We start from the raw sequence: 21,587 nt of genomic DNA, 5'->3' as shown, positions 1-21,587 counted from the left end.
ATTCCCAAACATTTTGGACCAATGGATCACTGCCAACCATTACAGTTCCTTGTGGACCATCATGCATCCTTATTGTCAAACTTTCAGTTGAAAAGGAACAATCTTGCACACCACAGTCTTGGAACGACAGTCTAGACAAAGCCAGAGATCTCATAGCCTCGGCACTGGTTGTAGTCTAAATAATGTGAATTCTTACAGAACACTTTTCCTATTGTCTCCTTCTCCTCACAGCTGCTTTTCTGAAGGGATTGCAAAAGTATGAGGGTCCCGGTTCAGCTTCTAGGATCATAATATCTGGATGGCACAGTCAGCATGTAGCTGTCTTAAGAGGGAGCCTCTCCTGTCCTGTGGACCTGCTAGAAGAACACAGGAACATAGGAGTGGAAGGGAGCTCTTAAGCCACCCAGTTTAGTACCCTGCAACCACAGGAATACATGCAACAAACTTCTTTCCAAAAGAGTCCACAAAAACATCTGACAGCCTCCTCACAGACACACAACATCCAATAACAGAAACAAAGTGCAGACACTTCATAATGTGCCACAGGACAAGAGCAGGAGAAACAAGGGCACTACCAGTGTTTTCATTATATTGGAGACAGTACATGTCTGTATTGCAGCAGCAGCATCCCAGAATGGATATTCTGGAAGACACCCTGGCCACTTGCTCTTGATCCCAGCTAAAATATGCCAGTGAGGGCACTTTGGGATTGACCCCAGGGATGCTAGCAAGCATTTCAGACACTGAGCTCTCTAGAGCACCTAAGCGGAGAACACCATGGCACCATAACACAATCCCAGATCTGGAGCATGAGAGCAAGAGTGAATGCACAGGCCATGCTTCTGCAATGGGCATCCCCAGGATGTTCTCTGGCCTGCTTCTGTCACTGTCTTTGGCCTTACCTAATAAAAAGCACTGCTTCTTCTATGAGTACAGGACTGCCTACCCTACTGACAGGTCCACACATTATTGGAACTTATCCATGGCTCAAGCAAAAGAGGATCATTGTAAGTGACTGACCAGATTCCTAGCACACCTCCTCCAAGTGTGCATGTATGTGTGTGCATGTACGGATCATCTACAGTGCTCAAATCAGGAGCTTTTTTCTCAGGACAGGAGCTTTTTGTTTACATTGTCATAGTAAAGGCCCTGTCACAGTGACAAGCAGAGTAAAATAATTGGAACAAGAACACAGTCCCTGGCAAACATTTTCACTGAGGTGTCCCTGTTCGTCAAAAAGCTTCTAAATTCTGAATTTTTCAGCTAGCTCTTACAATAACAATAAGAGATTAATCATTGTTTCTGTTGTCAGCAGGAACGTGAATGCATTATACTATGCAGTTTTATTGCTTGCCAATTCTCTTTCCTAATATTAAACTAAAGTTCATGTAAAAGTACAGCATCTACTTAACATCATCTTGGTATCAGTACTCTTGCTCTCTCTCTCATTCCTATTGTAATATCTTTTCTTTCAACAAACCATCACAAATCATTTACTGGCAACAGATTTACCCAGACTGAGGCTGTCCTGAAAACAAACCAAAGAGACTGATTCACAATTCAACATGCTGATCATATGTTTGCCATATGCATGTATTGCAACTGTTGCCAGGTCTGTGCAGTGATTCAATATTAAAAGAGTATTATTCAACTTTTACTGACATCCTCTGTGATTTCATCAATACGGTTTGTTTCTGTAATCCAGATGGGATCAGTGACATGGTTAATAAGGGAGGCAGCTCTGGAAATCAAGGTGATTATCAACATACAGGCCACCCACTCAGTGCCATTCATTCAGACCTGCCAAATAGAATAGGAAGAAAAACTGGCATCTACTGTGTACTGGCAGCGGAGACAGTTGGTCACTTTATTTATTGATCTAAATATTAATTTATGAATCGGATGGGGTTTTGGGTAAGAAAACTGTGTTCTAAAGCCTGTATCTATATGACCAACATATGAAGATAGTTAGAAGCTGTTCTCTGAACATTTATATCAGACACCAAGAACTGTTGCTGCTGCTTTGTGCAGAATACGTCATTAAAAATCCCTTTTCAAAACTTTTGTCACTTCCTTGGATATTAAGGGGAAAGCTCTTCTTAGCCATTCAGAATGGATCACATATTGCGTTCTGATGAAAGTGGTTAAGGATGATACACATAAATGGCTTCAGAAGTTTTTAATCATTAAGAGTCTGAATAACTTCCTTACCAAAAACTTACAAGTTTTAATTAAAGCCCATTGAGCTGCACTATATCATCATGGATGAAAATAACCCCAGAACTGGAGTAGCAAGAAATAAAGGAAGGAGGCTTTAGCAGAAACCATCAGAAGTTAGGAAGTTGAGAGCGAAAGATCAAACTCTGCCTCTGTCACCTCTATCATGTGCACAGCCTATGACAAATGTCCCATTTCAATGACACCCAGAGACAGATTTTGAGAAGAGGTGGCTCATCTTTGAATGCAATGATATGAAGCCACTGCTTGCACAAAAGGATTTCCAGATTATGTATATTGTTACTGTAATGATTATACTCAAATCTTGGCTTTGTATCTTCCAGCTTTCCTTAATATATGACAGAGCAACCTGTTTAAAATCATGTAAAATAGAATTGTCAAAATTTCCATTCAAAAATATTTTGAGTGAAAAATGTTTGTTGGGGTTTTTTTATGAAAATAGTCAAGAAAAGTGAGCTTTTTCAGGGTTGTTTTTTTTTTAAACCATCACACATTTATATTTAAGGCTTTTTTTCCATAACTTTCAAGATTTTTATCAAAAAATACCAGATAACCATCTCTAATACTGCTTTTATGCAGACATGTGTTTTCACTCTGCTTGTCTGAGGGAAGAGCTTAAAAATATGAATCTTCTTTAAAACAGACCAGTTCTAGCCGTTTATTACATATAATGAGTGGGCATCATTGGTTCACATGCTGAGACTCATTTTGGAGGGAAAATGGATGTCTCAAAGTTATTTCCTTATAGACACTTGCATTTTAAGACCATTGCTTCAGATGCAGCTCAGGTGAGGACTTGAGAAAAAGCCACTGACAAAAATCACTGTCACAGCTGCAGTAGCTGGTGGCCTGGTTGGCAATGTCATCAGAAGGACACTGAATGAAGTCTGTATAGTCCTAACTACCCTGTCACCCCCAAAATGGTTTTGTCAAAATGAGAGGCATTTGAATTGCCATACTTACCCACATACCACATACCATGTGCTTTCCCCCAAAAATCAGCCCTCCAAAAAATGCGGTGCATGGCTACAGACAGCAAGGTGATTTCTGCACCAGAACTGAAGCACAGAGATGCTGTAACGGCTGCTGAGGGCACTGCTTCTTTCTGTGGCTGCAGAGAGGGAGCACTGGAGTGCAGTTTTCCATGCCACGAGTCAGTTTTAACCCTTTCGTGGCCACTGCTGACTTGGCAGCAATTTTAGCTGAGCAGTCAATTTGACAGCAGTCGTGAGAAGATTAAAACTTCTTTTTACCTAACCATTGTCAGGATTCAGTCCTGTGGTCAGAATCACTTGTGGTAAGGATTGAGCCATGGCTCTGCAAACACCTTTTTTTCTTCATCCTGCCTTTCCAAAATAAGGTGCACATCTTATCTGGGGGTGTGTGACATGCCAGAAATACAGGTATTTGACCACAGAAGAAAAACAGGCAACTCTCCCCCAACTATGGTCCAAGTCTGGGGTTATGCCAAGGAGCAGTGGGTCCAGGGTAGAAGAAAGAAATATGAAAAGGACTGTCAAGGTGCCAACATAGTCAAACAAATAAATTGCCCCAGCTGCCAACATCCCGAAGGAGCTGGTCTAAGAACCAAAGATCATGTAGGCCTGAACAAACCTATGGACCTCTCCTTCCCATTATTTCCCTGGCCACATCCCTCCTTGTGTGAAAAGCAAGCAAAGGCACTGCCTCTTGAGGTCTAGACTGCCTCTGGATTCTCTCTGGTGCATTACCATTTTGATTCCTGCTTGAAAAGCTTACTAAAGCATAGCTGCTGAAAAGTTTAATATGACCTTAGCCACAGAAGTCACAAGTGACTCCTGTGTAGAAAGGAGCTGCAGATGAGAATCCAGCAGCATTTGTCAAGATGAAAAAGAGGTAGGGAGCACTCAACTGAATGCTCACACGATACGTTACTGGCCATACCTCAAAGCAGATTCTGCCCAAATAAGAGCCAGACAGAAAAGGAAATGTGAAAGGCCCACTAAAGTACCACTACACACTGTAAACAATGAATTAACACAATAACAATGCAAAACCTACAGCAAAAGGGGCAAGAGAACCACCATCAAAGTATATGACTTTCCTTCACGTTGTTCAAAGGGAAAGGGATGCTGGATTTATATAATGCCATTTAAACAGTGGTTCATTCTCTCAGAGAAAGATCTGTAATTACTTTTGCTTGTGTAGAGCAAAGTGAAAGATAAGATCCAATAAAACAGTTAGATGATCTGCCTCTTAGCCATATGTTAGTCCAGAGATAAGAGCAGAACAACACAGGGGATTTAGACCAGGGCCTGCTAGCAGAGCAGACATAAACCAGAACCAGGTGTTTCCTATAGGGTGATCTTCTATAGCAGAGGTGCTCAGCCTTTTGGCTGTGTGGGCCAAATGAGTGATGTTGGACCAGGCCAGATCAGACCCCGCACACCAGGATCAGGAGCCAGGGCTCTGTGTGGCCTCTGTCTAGCTCCATGTGCTTGGATAGGGCCAGGGGGCCTGCTCTGCCTCCTCCTGGCTCCATTTGAAGGGATCGGTCCCCTGGAGACCCATGCTGTCTCTGCCCAGCCCCACACTCTGGGACCAGAGCTCCAGGGCCCACACCACTGTTGCCCAGTCCTAGGGATCAGGACTTCAGAGCCCTATGCCAGCTCTGCCTGCCTCCATTTGCCAGGATCAGGCCCTGTATGCCAAATCTAGCATGCAGGGTCACAGCCCATGGGGCTCCCCATAGACTTGTGGGCTGGATGGCATGATGCTGGGGCCAGATATGCCCCACAGGCTGGGACTTGAGCACCCTTGTTCTGTCGTGGTAATTATTCTTCCTTACTGTGTTGGCAGCAGTGGGCTCTCTGTGACAGCGTGCTCTGTTGGTTCATGCTAGAGTTATTAATGCAGTTGGTGTGTGTGCACGTATATGCATATGAGTGTAGTTCATGAGTGTGAAAGGCAGGACTTTTTGTGGTGGTGCACCACTGAGCTGATATCTGAGCTTTGGTCAGGGTTAGATATAGAAGCAGGATTACAGCTCCTGATGTCCTTGTCCAGTCCTTGTACAAGCAAAACACCCACTGAAATCAGGATGTAACTTTTTGTTATCTACTAAGCACACTGTATGTATGCTCAGAAAGATAAATTGGGTAAATTTACAAAGGTTAGCTTCACAGAGCAGGAAGATTAGCAATCTGAAGGGAAAAAGTGATTGCAAAGTTTGGCTTGAATGTTTTTTAAATGAGGTAATAGTACCCTCTTGTGGTAACATTTGGAGTAATGTAAAAGGATCTGTTTTAATTGAATGAGGTACATTTTCCCCAGATTTTCAAGCTAATTTACATAAACATTAAAGCTACTTCTCCCCAGTCCTGTGCCAGCAGGTGACAATTACACAGACAGACTAACATTCTCTAGAGAAAAAGCTTGAGATCTGTATGCAAAATACATACCAAATTGTAAGGCAGCGCCTGCTGAAGTACCAGTACCTGCTGCAAACAATACATTAACATAACAGCACCACAAAACCTACGGCAGAAGGGGCAAGAGAACCACCACCAGAGTAAACAACTTTCCTTTGTGTTGTTCAAAGGGAAAGGGGTAGTGGATGCATGTAATGCCATTTAAATAGAGGTTTACTCTCTCAGAGGCAGAGCCTTTGAAAATGCAAAAGGTTTTTTCTGTGCAGCCATTTGTAGTAACTGCACATACTAACCTAGGCATGCAAATTTTGCATATATAGAAGATGGTTGGAATTAGGAATGTACCCAGACAAAGGAAATCCTTAAAATGATACGAACTTCAGTATCCATTCCACCCAGCAACTGTTGGTGATTATAAATCACAAATAAAAATAATACCAAGATTGTCACAGATAGGATCCTATAGCTGCAGTTACACTAAGGGCAGCTTTTATTGGAGACAACACAACATAATCTCCTTTCCCTCGGCTAACATTTGACATCCTCAAAGATTAACCAATTAATCCCTACAGATTTGCTAACTGAGAGATAGAGAAGTGAAGTGAATTACCAAAAGCCATCAGGGCAACCAGTGACAGAAATAATAATTTCATGTCTTCTAATCTTGCACTTAGTTCTCAAAACTGTACTGTTGTAGTAAAGTTTTTAAATAATATCCTGCCCTGTTGTATTTAAGAGTATTAACCTTGCACAAAGTACCTTACAGCCATTCATAGCTGTTAATCTAAAATTGGATGCTTATCTTGTTGGGATCCTATGACCCCAGCTGACTTCCTGCCCTTTGGGTAGGGGGCTGGACTCGATGATCTCCCGAGGTCCCTTCCAGCCCTGATGTCTATGAAATCTATGAAATAACTAGTATCTATACTGCTTTTCCTTGAGCTGGCTGGCTGCAAGAATAAGGCAGTCATGCCTACCACCAGGAAAAAACAGTTGAATTAGGTGAATCCGTCTGACTGTGCAGCCAGTAAGTAATAAACTAAAATAAGAAACTCACATCTTACCTTAAAAAAATACCAGACAGATTGAAAATGTTGTGCTCTAAGTATCTGAGAAATAATTCCCACAGTCAATCAGCCAAAAGAAAACTATTGTTTGGATGTTAGGAGTTGTTTGAAGGCAGACAAGCTGCCAGCAAGTATATAAACATGTCACAGTGCTTCTTGTTCAGACATTTGCAATGACTGCTGTATTAAGACTATTTATCTTATGAATTGGTGAACACACAACTCTTCAAGTCTAAGGTTTTATTGTAAACTTACATTGGCTTCCTTTATGTGTAATGAAGTCAGATTTTTAATGTTTCATGGTAAGAAGTCAGCTTCTACCTCTCATTAACCATATATGACTGGTATTATTCCTGTGTGTGTGTGTGGTTGGTTTATTTATTACATTTATGCACTCCTTTAGCACCCCGAGTGGTGGAATCAGCTCTTTTGTTACTGTTGCACAAAAAGGCCTCAGAGAAAACAAGCCACATTTGCTCTGATTTCATATTTCATATTAAATCAGGTATATTTCACAAGAAGAATCAGAGCTGGTGTGCAAAACTTTCTGCCTAACATTTTACTGCTTTATTGTGTTAAATTCCCTAGATGACACACTCTAGATCCACCTAGGTAGCAGGACAGACAGGAGTCATACCCAAACTTTGTGTATGGAAAACAATTCAGTAGCCCTAATCTACACTTTAAATTGAAGTTTTATGTTGTGTCTGTTATTTAAATTAACCACTGGCGTTTCAATCACCTGTGTGGAATTGCAGAATATTTCAATTTATCTACATGTGGCACCTTTCCCTCTGAGAAATGTGTGTGGTACCATCTTAAATGCTCTATGAACATTGACATGCAGCAAGTTGTATTTTCTCCACTGGTATTTATGTGAAATGACAAAGTTATAGGCTGTTTTGAGCATCCCCACTATAGCCTAAGGGCTAAATGTCAAAACAGCGTCAAATTGGTGAAACTGTTTCGACGAAATGAAACAGAACAGCGGTTTCTAATTGAAATGAAATTTGAAATGAAACACTGTTACATTGAAATGCAAGTGGAAATGGAACAGTGCCATTTCACATACCCTACTGATTTCCCAAGACTGGAGTCACCCTGGTCTTCAGCAGGCTTGTGGGGGAGGAGGGACAGCTGCTCCTCCCCTCCCATAGACTGGGAGGTGAGGGTAACAGCAATCATTGCCCCCTGCCTCTTCCCCAAACTGGGTAGAAAAGAACATCTGTATGCAACCTAAGCTCCAAAAGGCTAAAAGACTCATCTAGGGTCCCCAAAAGAATCCATGTTGTCACTATGAATACAACCCAGATATCCGTACACCAATTTTTCTAGGGACGCTGACAGATATGATGCTTTGTTGTGCAATCAGCCACTGGAAGTGTTCTCTACAGCTGTACATTTCTGTCAGTGCACAACTGCAGAGTGCTTTAAAAATGCCCAATTCATAAGGGTTCAGATAAAGGCGCTCCAAAACAAAGCACCTTCATCAACATCTATCAGTGTGTGATGCTGTTGCCACCCCACCCCACCTCCAGGCTGCTCCAGGCCTGTGGAATGGCAATGACAGAAGTGGGGAGGAGCTGCTTGGGCTCTGGACATGGGCTCTGAGCAGCCACAACCAAAAAGGCCCCAAGAGTGGCAAGCACACCCACTGCCAGGTCCTGCTTTTGCCCAATGCCCAGCACTGGCCGCTGTCGCACATCATGGGCAGAACTGCCTCTCTCTGTCTCCCCTTTCTCCCCCGCCCAACCATCCTGCACCTCTAGCATGGTCCCACAGCTTACACCAGCTCCCGCCCCACACACCGAGAGTGCCAGGTGGGCATCAGTATCAGCTGCAGATGCAAGCAGCAGCCTCCCCCCAGCAATCAGGGCATCTGTCCGGGCCTGACTTTGGGGTAGAAAGGTAGGCCAGAGGATTAACCTACTGCCCCAGCTGTCACCCACAGCCCCTTCCCACATAGGGAGGTTTAGTGAGTCGTTGCAGGGGATGGGGGGCAGAAGGCTGATCCAGCCCACAACAGCTCCCCAAAACTCCCTATGTGGCCTGCAGTACCAAATAATTGCACACCCCTAGCCTAACTCATGGTGCTTTCTGTAAAGCACCATGAGTTAGATCATGGAACTGCCTGTCAGTCAGCACCCTAAGTCTCTCTATTTACTTTAAATATTATTTATTCTGTTCCAACTTGATTCTGCCTTTTCTCTTCATTTTACCTTGTTAAATCTAACTCAGTTAATACCTTCTTACTATTATCCATCTCTATAGCTTATTTGCATAAAACACCTTGTGCATCCATGACTTTAATGAAAGTAAAAGGTGTGTATGTAATTATTTATTTACTGTCCACACAGCAATCTCTTGCAGAAGTCTCCCATCAAAAGCTCACAGTGTGTTCACAACATAGCAAGGTTCTGTATCACAGATGCTTTTTTGTCCCTAGGTCACAGCATTGTAGGGTTTTTCCTTTATCATCTCTGGTAATAACAAAGTCATTGCCCAAAATTTTGCAAACAGAAGCTTTTCAAAGATATCCCTATGAAAAAGACTTATAGATGTGAATAAGGATGAAACCAATCTGTTCTCAGGAACAAGCTACCTCACTCCTAATCTCTTTGCTTCTCTGATGCTTGTAAACTTTACAAGGCCTTTGCCTGGGACACCATACACACTCCCAAACTCACTAGCACAGTTACGCTCTGTGTAAAGCCAGATTTTATCCCTTCCCTCACCCATCTGTGAGGGGAAGTGGAGTATAACAATCCTCCAGAGCTTGTATGCTTTCTGAGCTACGCATCCTGATGGGAGTAGTGAGTAGAGCAGTGTAAAATATTTTACATTAAAATTTGATTTAAGCAAAAATGCATATTTAGCAAATATTAAAATCTCTCGTAAATATTTGGGCTAAGGAAAATTCTATAAAACCTAATATTTTTTAAATAATCTGTTTCAACATTTCCAGAAGGAAACAATATGTTTCTTTTTTGTTTGAAAAGCTTTTTTGTTTCAACAAAAATGTCCTTTTTGTCCAAAATATTTAAAGAACTTGAAAGGGCTCAGAATGAAACATTTTGATTTTGCTGAAATACAATGCTTTGATTAACCCCCAATAGAGTAGTCTTCATCTTCAGTTTGCTAAAAGTTTTGAAATGCTCTTTCCATTCCAAACTATGAAAGTTTTAGGGCTCTAACAGACATGCAGGCCCCTGCATTAAGTCATGAGGTACATAAAGTGCCATGAGTTAAAGTGCCCTCCCTACCTCAACAGACATTCACGTGATGGGTGCAAGGGTGGGGGGAGGGGCAGGGGAGGGAAGAGGAAAAAAAAGAGCCTGCTTGCAGGCAAGCAGCCAGCCAGGGAGCAGTTCTCCCCAGCCCTACCCCTCCCAGCTCCAGGGCTGCCAGCAGGAAGGGTAGGGGGAGTGGGGAGGGGAAACCAGCATCAGCAAATTACCAGGTGGGGTTTGCCTGGCTTAGCTGGAGGGGAGCAGACTGGAGGAGGCGACCTGAGGTGAGGGTGGGTCTTGATCCACCTACCCCTCACCCTCCTCCAACTCAAGCTGGGCAAACCCTAGCCACAGCTTGCTGCTGCTGGCTTCCCCTCCCAATTCCCCCCTCCCTTCCTGCCAACATCCCCAACTGCACAAAAAATTAACTCTAGTGAACACAAGTTCCCTAAAGCAGTCTAAAGTAGAGTGCCTTCATCTGATCCCTCATTTGATGAGAGTTATTTTTTGTGTGATCCACCACTTTAAAAGCATTCTGTAACCATTTTCATGTGTCATGGCATGGCTGCAGAGCACTTTCCAGGGACCAATCGCACAAGAAACATAACCACCATGAAAGAGGGTGTGTAAAGAGAGACTTATATACTTCTCCTCAAGCATCCAAGACTGCATCTTGGATTTAGAAAGTTCCCACTGTCTCGCATCATTCCATGAAGAAAGGTGGAAGGTACCAAAGGAAATCAAGATGCTTCCAAGTCCAGACTTCTGTGCGACTTCAGCCACAAGTATAAAATAACATTAACTATTTTAATTTTACGCCAGTTCTCATTCCCAGAAACCTGGATGTGGAAGGAAATAATGACACAAAGGTTCAAGAACAGGTTCAAGGAATAGTTCAAATATTTAGATCAAAGAATCTTCTTTGCAGTAAAATTTGGATAACTGACCTCTGTGTGCATTTCATCATCAGTGTATGATCCTTGACCTTTTGCTGAGAAGGGAAGGCTTAATGCATCAGTATACCCTGAGGCATCGCTTGCAGCCTTGCTGTCCTTTTGTGGTTTCAGAGGACTATGACATTTTCTGAAATATTTATTGCTGTCATTGGCGAGGCTAGTCCCATGAACTGTTCTCTCAGGAAGTGCTCCCCAGTCCTGCAGCTTCTTCAGACTGTTGCCACTTGCCAATATATTCTGAACAAATATTTCGGGCAAGCAGCCACATCAAATTCTTTCTTTTGTGGGTGGTCCTGGAGAACAGTAGGGCCCAGTCTTGATAATAGCATTCTCAACATTGGGATTCAATGGTTTAGATTTTTTTTTAACTTTGCTGTAAATTGCTTGTCTAGACAGATTTGCAGTTTCAATCTCTTTAAAAGTAGGACTTTGACTCAATTACTGATGTAATCCACTGATTGAGTACATCATTATTGTTAAAAGCAATCTTGCCCTGCATTGCTTCCATTTTCCTTAATCTAGCAGTCTTGGTGACTGACTCGCTAAAGTTTCCCCCCCCTGAAAAAATGTCTCATTTGCCTGAAGAAACATACATGAGGCTAGCTCAATAACTGAAATGTCTTGTAAGTAAAAGCTGTTCACATTTCAAGACTGGGTAAAAAGCATTTTTAGCTCAATGGCCTGGGCTCTGTTGCAGCAGCCAATATTAATTGTAAGAGCATGGAGGACTGTCAAGACAAAAAAAAAAAATCATGGTCTACATGTTCCAAAACAATTACTAGGTATCCATATTCAGACACTTTAAAAAGGACTGATGGTCAATAAGTACTGAAATCCTACCATGGGAAAGCTAGCTCCATTTTATAGTGTCTAAAATTGGGTATCCAGAATTTAACCTCCTGGCCCTAATCATGAATTTCTTTTGAAAATATAAATTGCCCTTCAGTCATGTTGCTTAAAAATCACACATTTTAAAATCTCATTTTCATTTTACATATACCTTACTTAATATTTTTGCGCACCTCTGATAACAAAGCTACATTGCCCATTTTAACTTTTGGAAATCAAAGGAAATTTGACACATACACTATGCAGTTTTATCCCACTAAAAACAAACTTCCTTAAGCTCTTTGTTTGCTCTGCCAACATGACCTTGTAGGTTGTTGGAGAGTTTGAAATGTTTTATTTTACTGGTTGTTTGGTCATTTCCTGAACGTGAAATTAGTTCAGCTTCACAAAACATAGGATACCTCCTCTTCTGTTTTCTAGCAATGCTGAGTGCTTCTTGTACTGAAAGAGATACCATATGATTTATACAGCATGCAAGGACACATTGTCATTGCTAGAGGGAGCTGTTTTTCTAATAGAAGGGGACGTAGATAAATGTTATTTATTACAATTTGGAGTCCTTGAACTGTAAGGCAAAGTGTGCCTTTAAGACTTGGAAGATCATTTCCTATACATGTATAGCATATACAGTTAATATCAATTTTGCTCTCTAATATTATACAGACAGTAGAAATTCTGATTCGCTTAAGTCAGGTCAAAAGCCACAGTTCACATTCATTGGCACATTGGCCTAAATAATACCCAGATGATTAAATGTTCTCTTTTTTATTAATTTGATGATAGTGGGCCAAAGTTTCACTAAAGGAGACCTAGGGCACATATAGACAGAGGAGATCTACAGCACATACAGAGATTACACTTAGACCAGTCTAAGTGAACCCAGATCAATCTAAACTCCTCGCTCCCTCGGAGGAGGCGGCTGCCTGGTGCTGGGCCAGGTCAAGCCCCCGCCCAGGCCCCTACTTGGCCCAGCCCCCCAGGGAGTGACAAGAGAAGGAGTGGGGTACTCACCAGTCCCCCTCCTGTAGGGCAGGGCCCCCCAAATCCCAGGCAGGGCCCCCCTGGCTTGAGAAACCAGCATTCCCCAATGGCAGGCCCACTGCGCATGTGCGCAGTTTAAAAGGGCCCACCAAACAGGGGGGAAAAAAAAAAAAAAAGCTCAGTTAGGCTTCAGAGCGGTGAGAGACGCGTGGGTGAAGCCCACTGCACCCCCGCTCCCCCAAAGCCCCCCAGACACCCCCTCAGCAGCTGCAGAGCCCCCTGCCGACCCCCAACACAGCCGGAGGTAAGCGGGCTCGTGGTGGGAAGGGGTTAACTCCTCGCTCCCTGGGAGGAGGCGGCTGCCTGGAGCCGGGCCGGGCCCAGCCCCCCAGGAAGCCACGCGACCAGAGCCGCGTGAACAGGCTGCGGAAACAGGTGCTCGAGTTAGCGCGGAGTTCGTGCAGGAGAGGGCGTGGGAGGGCACGAGACCCTGCCTGTGACCACCCCCAGAGTAGTCAGCCCCAGCCGTAGCCAGCCTACCAGAGGCATGACACAGATGGGCACGTGCCGCACCCCAAGGGTCCCCTCGGACTCTGCGGCCCCCCCATCGGGCACCTCAGAGACGGCCACCCAGACGGAGCCCATGGTTCCGGGCTCCACGCAGACGGAGCCCCTGGCTCTTGGCTGCGGGGGCTGCCTGTCCCTTTTTCAGGCTCTGGGGCCCAGGAGCATGGCTACCTCCCCTTGTGGGGTTTGTTCCCTACTGGGATCTCTGGCACGCCAGCTGGAGGAGCTCCAGGCCACAGTCCAGAGACTGCGTGCCATCAGGGACTGCGAGCAGGAGATAGACTCCTACTGCCAGGCCCTTCTCCCCCAGGAGCCACAGGGTAGAGCACCGTCTCCCTCCGCGACTAAGGAGGACTCTGGGACCTCCCGCTCTGCCCAGTCAGGGGCATGGACCAAGGTGGTCAAGGGCCCGAAGGCCCGCCACACCAAGGCCCCTCCCTCACCGGAGCTTAGCAACAGGTTCACACCTCTTGCAGCCCCAGCAGAGCCCGCGCAGTTGCCAGCTCCCACAGGCAACCCAGGCTCAACCGCAGCTACTGCCCCCACTCTCCCCAAGACAAAGCGAAAGGTGTTTGTTGTGGGAGACTCCATCCTGCGGGGGACTGAGGGGACAATCTGCCGTCCCGACCCCTTAGCCCGGGAAGTCTGCTGCTTCCCGGGGGCCCGCATCCGAGACATTGTGGAGAGGATCCTGCAGCTCCTCCGGCCCACAGACCACTACCCCATGCTCCTTATTCATGTGGGCACCAATGACACGGCTCAGAGCACCCCCAGCCAGGTCATGAGGCTCTACAGGGATTTGGGAGCGGGGCTTAGGGGTCTGGGAGCTCAGGTGGTGTTTTCGTCCATCCTCCCAGTCTCGGGCTATGGGCTGAGGAGGGAGAGGAGGATCCACGCAGTGAATCAAAGACTGTGGAGCTGGTGTCATTGGGAAGGCTTTGGCTTCCATGACCACAGCCCGCTCTTTGGAGAGAGAGGCAGCGAGCTGCTGGGAAGAGATGGCCTCCACCTCTCTCCCCTGGGGAGGAGGCTCTTCTCAGCCAGGCTGGCTGACCTGCTCCACCGGGCTTTAAACTAAGCCCACTGGGGGATGGGGGGACTACTGCCACAGCTGGCCCGCTGAGCAACCCTTGCAAAGCCAGCAGACCAAGGCACTTAAGGAAGCCCACCCCTGCCCCAGCCCTGGCACAATCTGTGGGCAAGGCAAGAGCCCCCAAGGGCACACTTGCCTGCCTGTACACTAATGCCAGGAGCCTGGGCAACAAGCAGGAGGAGCTCGTCCTCCTGCTCAGTGCAAAGAATTATGTCATCATTGGGATAATGGAGACCTGGTGGGACTCCACTCATGACTGGACCACGAGTATAGAGGGCTATACCCTGTACAGGAGGGATCGTGTTTGACAAAAGGGGTGGGGCTGTAGCTCTCTATGTGAAGGAAAGCTACATGTCCCTGTAAGCTGATGTTGGTGACCAGCATGGACAGCTAGAGACCCTCTGGGTAAAAATTCGTGGGGAATACGGCACGGGGACACAATGGTGGGAGTCTACTACAGACCTCCCAATCAAAGTCCTGAGCTTGACCAGGAGTTCGCCCAGGAACTGACTGAGGCCGCTTGCTCCAGGACCTTGGTTGTCATGGGTGACTTCAATTACCTGGACATCTCGTGGGAAGATCACTCAGCAAAATCCAAGCAGTCGCAAAGCTCTCTCTCATGCGTGGATGACCTCTACCTGACTCAAGAAGCCTATGGCCCAATGAGAGGCAAAGCGCTGCTCGACCTGGTACTGGCTACGGGGGACGACCTAATCAGCAACCTAGTGATCGATGGGAAGCTGGGTGACAGCGACCATGAGCTGATCACCTTCGCCATCTGCCGTAAAGCTGGCAAGTCAGTCAGCAACACAGAAGTCCTTGACTTCAGAAAAGCCAACTTTGACAAGCTCAAGAGGCTTGTCGGTCAGGCCCTCAGGGACCATGACCCCAGGGAGATGGGAGTTCAAGAAGAGTGGTTGCTTCTCAAGGAAGCGATCCTCAATGCACAAGCTAAATCTATTCCAACACGGAGGAAAGGCAGCAAGAAGGCACAGCAGCCCTCCTGGCTCTCCAGGGACCTAGAGGACCTCCTGCGGCTAAAAAGGAAAGCCTACAAAGGATGGAGGACGGGATTCACCTCCAAGGAGGATTATTCTGCACTGGTCCGGTCCTGCAGGGAGCAAACCAGGAAAGCCAAGGCTGCAACTGAACTCCAACTAGCTTCAAGCATCAAGGACAACAAAAAGTCCTTTTTCAGATACGTGGGGAGCCGGAGGAAAAGCAAGGGCAATGTTGGACCCCTGCTAAACCAGATGGGGAAACTGACAACTGACGCCCAGGAAAAAGCCAACCTATTAAATAGGTACTCTGCGTCAGTCTTTCATCAGTCACACGGGATGCCCATGCCTGCTATGGGACAGGGAAATCTGGGTGAGGGGAATCCTCTACCCTCCATCAATGCTGACCTCGTGAAGGAACACCTTGAGAAGCTGGATACCTTCAAGTCAGCCGGCCCTGACAATCTGCACCCCAGGGTACTCAAGGAGCTGGCGAGCGTCATAGCCCAGCCCCTGGCACGGATCTTTGAAAAATCCTGGCACTCTGGTGTAGTGCCTGAAGACTGGAAGAAGGCCAATGTGGTGCTGATCTTTAAAAAAGGGAGGAGAGTGGATCCGGCTAACTACAGGCCCATTAGCCTGACTTCTATCCTGGGGAAGATCTTAGAAAAGTTTATTAAGGAGGCCATCCTTGAGGGACTGGCCCAGGCTAACATTCTAAGGGACAGCCAGCACGGGTTTGTTGCGGGTAGGTCATGTTTGACCAATCTCATTTCCTTCTATGACCAGGTGACCTATCACCTGGACAAGGGAGAAGAGATTGATGTCATATATCTTGACTTCAAAAAAGCTTTTGATCTGGTATCCCATGATCACCTCTTGGCCAAACTGGCCAGTTGTGGCCTTGGCTCCACCACGATCCGCTGGCTGGGAAATTGGCTCCGTGGTCGGACCCAGAGGGTTGTAATTGATGGCAGTCACTCATCGTGGTGCCCTGTGACCAGTGGGGTCCCTCAAGGCTATGTCCTGGGACCCATACTGTTCAACATCTTCATTAATGAGGTGGACATTGGAGTCAGGAGTGGACTGGCCAAGTTCGCCGATGACACCAAACTTTGGGGCAAAGCATCCACGCCAGAAGATAGGCGAGTGATCCAGGCTGACCTGGACAAGCTCAGCAAATGGGCAGACGAGAACCTCATGGTGTTTAACACCGAAAAATGCAAGGTTCTCCACCTTGGGAGGAAAAACCTGCAGCACCCTTATAGGTTCGGCAGTGCTACGTTGGATAGCACTACAGAAGAAAGAGACTTGGGGGTCATCATTGACCACAAGATGAACATGAGCCTCCAATGCGATGCTGCGGCTAATAAAGCGACCAAAACGCTGGCGTGCATCCATAGATGCTTCTCGAGCAAATCCCGGGACGTCATTCTCCTCTTGTACTCGGCCTTGGTGAGGCCGCAGCTGGAGTACTGCGTTCAGTTTTGGGCCCCATAATTCAAAAAGGATGTGGAGAAGCTTGAGAGAGTCCAGAGGAGAGCCACGCGCATGATCAGAGGTCAGGAAAACAGATCTTACGATGACAGGCTGAGAGCCATGGGACTCTTTAGCCTGGAAAAGCGCAGGCTCAGGGGTGATCTGATGGCCACCTATAAGTTTATCAGGGGTGACCACCAGGATCTGGGGGAACGTTTGTTCACCAGAGCGCCCCAAGGGATGACGAGGTCGAACGGTCACAAACTCCTGCAAGACCGTTTCAGGCTGGACATAAGGAAGAATTTCTTTACTGTCTGAGCCCCCAAGGTCTGGAACAGCCTGCCATCGGAGGTGGTTCAAGCACCTACATTGAACACCTTCAAGAGTAAATTGGATGCTTATCTTGCTGGGATCCTATGACCCCAGCTGACTTCCTGCCCTTTGGGCAGGGGGCTGGACTCGATGATCTCCCGAGGTCCCTTCCAGCCCTAATGTCTATGAAATCTATGAAATAAACCCATAACCACAGAAATTTGGTGCAGAGAGTAGTATAAAAATGATGAAAGGGACTTAAGATAGATTTTGTGCTAGGTATGCACCAATTGAGATTGATTCAGGTTAGACCAGTGTATTGAACTTGTGAACTGTTCCCTAGATGCTATAATAGGTCTGCCACTGACCTACTTTGGTGGCCTCCAATTGCTTCACTTTGCTTTGCCTTAGTTTTCCTCTCTGTAATGGATTGAATGATAGCAACCTTTCTAAAACACTTAAAAATCTGGTGGTGCAATGTGGTACATAAGAACTGGGTATTGTCATGATTACTGGCAGCATTAACAACACAGGGAACCTCAGCTGGCACTTTTTTGCTTCTTTGGTGTTGGTAGAAGAGGGAACAAGGATCCAAAGCAGGGATGAAGAAAGAAAAGGCAACCATATGAAATTCTCTGGGTTTGAGTCTGAAATCCTTGCTCCTGCCCCAGAGCAGGACAACCCCTTTTCTCCCTCTTGCTTCTGCCCTACACAATAGAATCATTTGGAGAAAAAAACTGCAAAATAACTCTGCACTTGCCTCCTCCAGGTCTATCAAATCCAGGATTGGCAGGAGTGGACAATACAACTTCATGTTATTTGTTAATCATTTGCTGAGTACCAATGCTGAACAAAGCAAAAATGAAGAGATGAGCCCTGCTTACAATTCATATTCTTGCTGCCACTCTTTTGTGCTGGCACACTCTTTCTGAGAAACCAAGGATGAGCACGGGAAATTGTTTTATTGATTTACTTCTGCACAGGTACTGGTGGAAGAACCCTGAAGATTTCTGACCTGTAAAAGTAAGCCAGCAAACAAGCCAGCAAGCTCTGCTTAGAGAGCTGGACAAAATAACATCTTAGAAGGTCAAAATACTTCCTCTTTAAAACATTGGTCACACATGGACAGTGACAAAAGCATGGTGGTCTGCAAGTGAATCGTGTTTTGAGCCGATTGCTCAGCTTTAATAAACAGCCTGGCCTCATGTTTTGCACTAAATTTAGATAAGGGGTGGAGTGAATGGAAATGAAATGATCATTCAGAGCAATCCAGTCTGAAATGGATTCCTACAGTGGTTTATACCAACACCAAATGAGTCCCCACTGGACATGACCTTGGCAGAGAAGTGTGGGTCAAGCTGAGCAAACTGAGATCTGGATATAGACGCTTCAAAACAACTCTGTACAAGATGAATATCTTGGATGGCCCCGTGTGAATGCAGTGGCCAGCAGACAGCACAATACTTCGTCAAAAGCTGCAATCTTTACAAATGCCCGATGGGGTAGATGGAATTCATAGACTGAGCCATAATACCAGACAGTGGCTCATAGCTGGCTGGAGGGAACAAGTGTGGGGTGCAGGGGGCAAAGGTTGAAAACAGGAGCTTCGCCACTTCAGATCACTGAGACACTGGGGATGGAGCTGGCCTGGTACTCAGGCAGAGGAGATGAGCTCTGGCTGAGGCTAGACTGCCACCCTGTGAGTTGGGGGTGAGCAGGGTGCCACAATGCTCCACGGGATGTCAGTGGAATGTGACCTACTGTGAATAGTCATGGGATCTGGTACAGATGCTCGTTACAGGACTCTAACTTATAGTGCTGAAGGCTAATACTACATCCATCCAGGGTTATCTTAGAGTAGTATCCATCATTTTTACAGCACTCTGTGTGCCCTGATTGTCTGTTCAGTTTCAGCTGTAGAACACTTTCTGCGTGTCTACCATGCAATAAGTGTATCTTCTGTATCTGGTCTGAATCTCTATTCTCTTCTATTTCTTAACTGTGTAACTAATTACTGTCCTACTGGAGCTGCAATATATAAGGCAAACAACTTGATATTCGTTTCTAGCTAACCTCTAAGGCAAGGATACAGCCTTGCCTTCATTGCAAAAAAAAAAGTTATTAATTTCAGAACTATCTAAATGGAAAGTCTGAGTGAAAACAAGGTCATTGTAATAGAATTGACAAGGTCAAATTAATGACTAAAAAGACCGTTGGGCTTGATCCTGTACCCACAACTGGGGCATTTTGATTTTCTTCAGGAACAGACACTAATCATTGGCATCCCTTTGTTCACACAAGCAGGTTAATAATAATACTTCCTTGAAAAATAAAGCATATTGGTAATTGTTTGTGGATCTGGAGGGGTGTGTGCGTGTGTTAGAGAGACAAAAGTTAAATTTTTGTACCTTTCCAAAAATTAATTTTATATCCTGCATAGCTCTTGAAAAATAAATCATGATGCAAATTCAAAATCTGCCCTTCATCCTCAGTCTTTTAACTGGGCAAAGGTTTTTCCAAAGAATACAGAAGTTGGTTCACACTTTATTTTTCATATAATATATTTGTTGTGTGCTGTTTGCTTTATTGTACAACTATCCAAGTATCACTTTAGATCAGGGGTTGGCAACCCCTGGCACCCATGCCAGAGCATGGCACACAAGGCCATTTTGTTCAGCACGTCACAGCCAGCCCGGGCTCTGGAAAGCTGCTGCTAGCCACAAAGTCATCTCAGCAAGCAGCCCAGGCTATGTGGCAAGCAGCAACTTCTCAGAGCCCGGGCTGGCCCTGGGAGGCAGCCAGGAGGCTGCAAACAGCTGCACTGGGGTCTGGAGCCTTGGCACCAGCTCCATGCATACCTCAGGATGCACAGTGAGGAAGGGGTTTGGGGCTTGTCTGCCAGGAAGCGCCCACGCACCCACTGTCAGCAACAAGGATCGGGCCTCTGTGGCTCCCCTAGCATACCTAGTCAAGGCATGGGTTGAGGTTGGGGTGTTTTGGGCACTCCAGCCAAGAATGTTGCCAACCCTTGCTTTAGATAATATGTTTTAATCTTAAGAAAATGCAATAATTTAAGAGATGATAATTAAGCCATACCTATTCCTTAGTCTTCAAACATAGTTAATGTGTACAATACAGATGTCTTATTTCCATTTCCAGATGTTTTCTATATTGGCTGGGACTGCTCAATTCTGTAGCTTTATATTAAACAAGTTGTTGAACAAAAGTATGAAATATAGGAACTGTAGAAAGGCAAGTGAATTTAAAAGTATTATGGGTATAGAATACATTTTTCAAATATACCTAACTGGTTCCAGAGTCTAAGTTCCAAAGGACTTTAGCTCCTAAATCATGTAGTCATTTGGGAAAATTTATCAATACTGAAGTTTCTATGTCTAACAGTCATTACTAGCACCCTGCAAGTAAAATTCCTCACTTGTTTTTCCTCTTAAAAAAAAAGTATAATCTTTAAATATGCAATGCCTTTTGAACAAGTGTTATCCAGATTGCTAAAACTGGCAAAGTTTCTTTCAGGCATCAGAAATCAAATTTAGTAGCTCCAACCTTTTATAGAGATCCATCTTGAAGAGAGGTTTCAAAGAACAAAACACTCCTAAATTTACAGCTAATGCTACATTATAAAGCTCCCACATCTCAGTTTTGATTCTAATATCCTTGAGGAATTTGACTCTTAAAGACAATTTGATTCTTAAAAACAATTTTTCATTTTCAGTACAGTTGAAAGCCACATTTAATCTCCCAAACCTGGCAGTATTGCCAACTCCCACAGTTTTATTGGAAGTCTCATAATATTTGATGCTTTACTTAAACTCCAGCCCCTGGAATCATATGATTTGAGCTTGCATGCCTTTTTGAAAAACCAAGCATTCTAGCATTCACAGTTGCAGAGGAAAGTTTGAACATCTAAATGCTGAAGGCAAGCAGGGTGGCATCCCCAGGGGTGGTTTTAAGCCCCATGAGGTCCAACACCGTTCCCATTTTGCCCTGCTTGCTCTGGGAACAGTGTCCCCTTCACTTGACTGCCATGTCTTGATGTCTTTTACGGTTATAAAAGGGAGGCTGCCCAATGGCTTCCCAGACCTGGTCTTGCTCTAATGACTACCTGGTGACTGTGGTCCTTTGCCTTATGGGATAATTGCTTGCCTCTGTACCACCCCTACCCCATGCCTCGCAGATGGCATCATTATGGATGTTCTTTCTGTCACATGTCTACACTCACACAACCCTCTTCTGGGCCTTAGGACTGCACATTCTCTCTCTCAGCCCCACTCAAGTCTCCTGGCCCCTCGGTCCCTGACTCAGCCACTCTCTGGGCTGCCAGACCCTTTGGCCCCTCACTTGACTCCCCTCTGGGCTGCCAGATCCCTTGGTCCCTCACTTGGGGCC

This window comes from Crocodylus siamensis, chromosome 3 (assembly GCF_052110815.1).
Source record: "Crocodylus siamensis isolate JL-2025a chromosome 3, ASM5211081v1, whole genome shotgun sequence".
NCBI classification, from domain to species: Eukaryota; Metazoa; Chordata; order Crocodylia; family Crocodylidae; genus Crocodylus; species Crocodylus siamensis.
Note: the sequence above shows the minus strand (reverse complement) of the source record.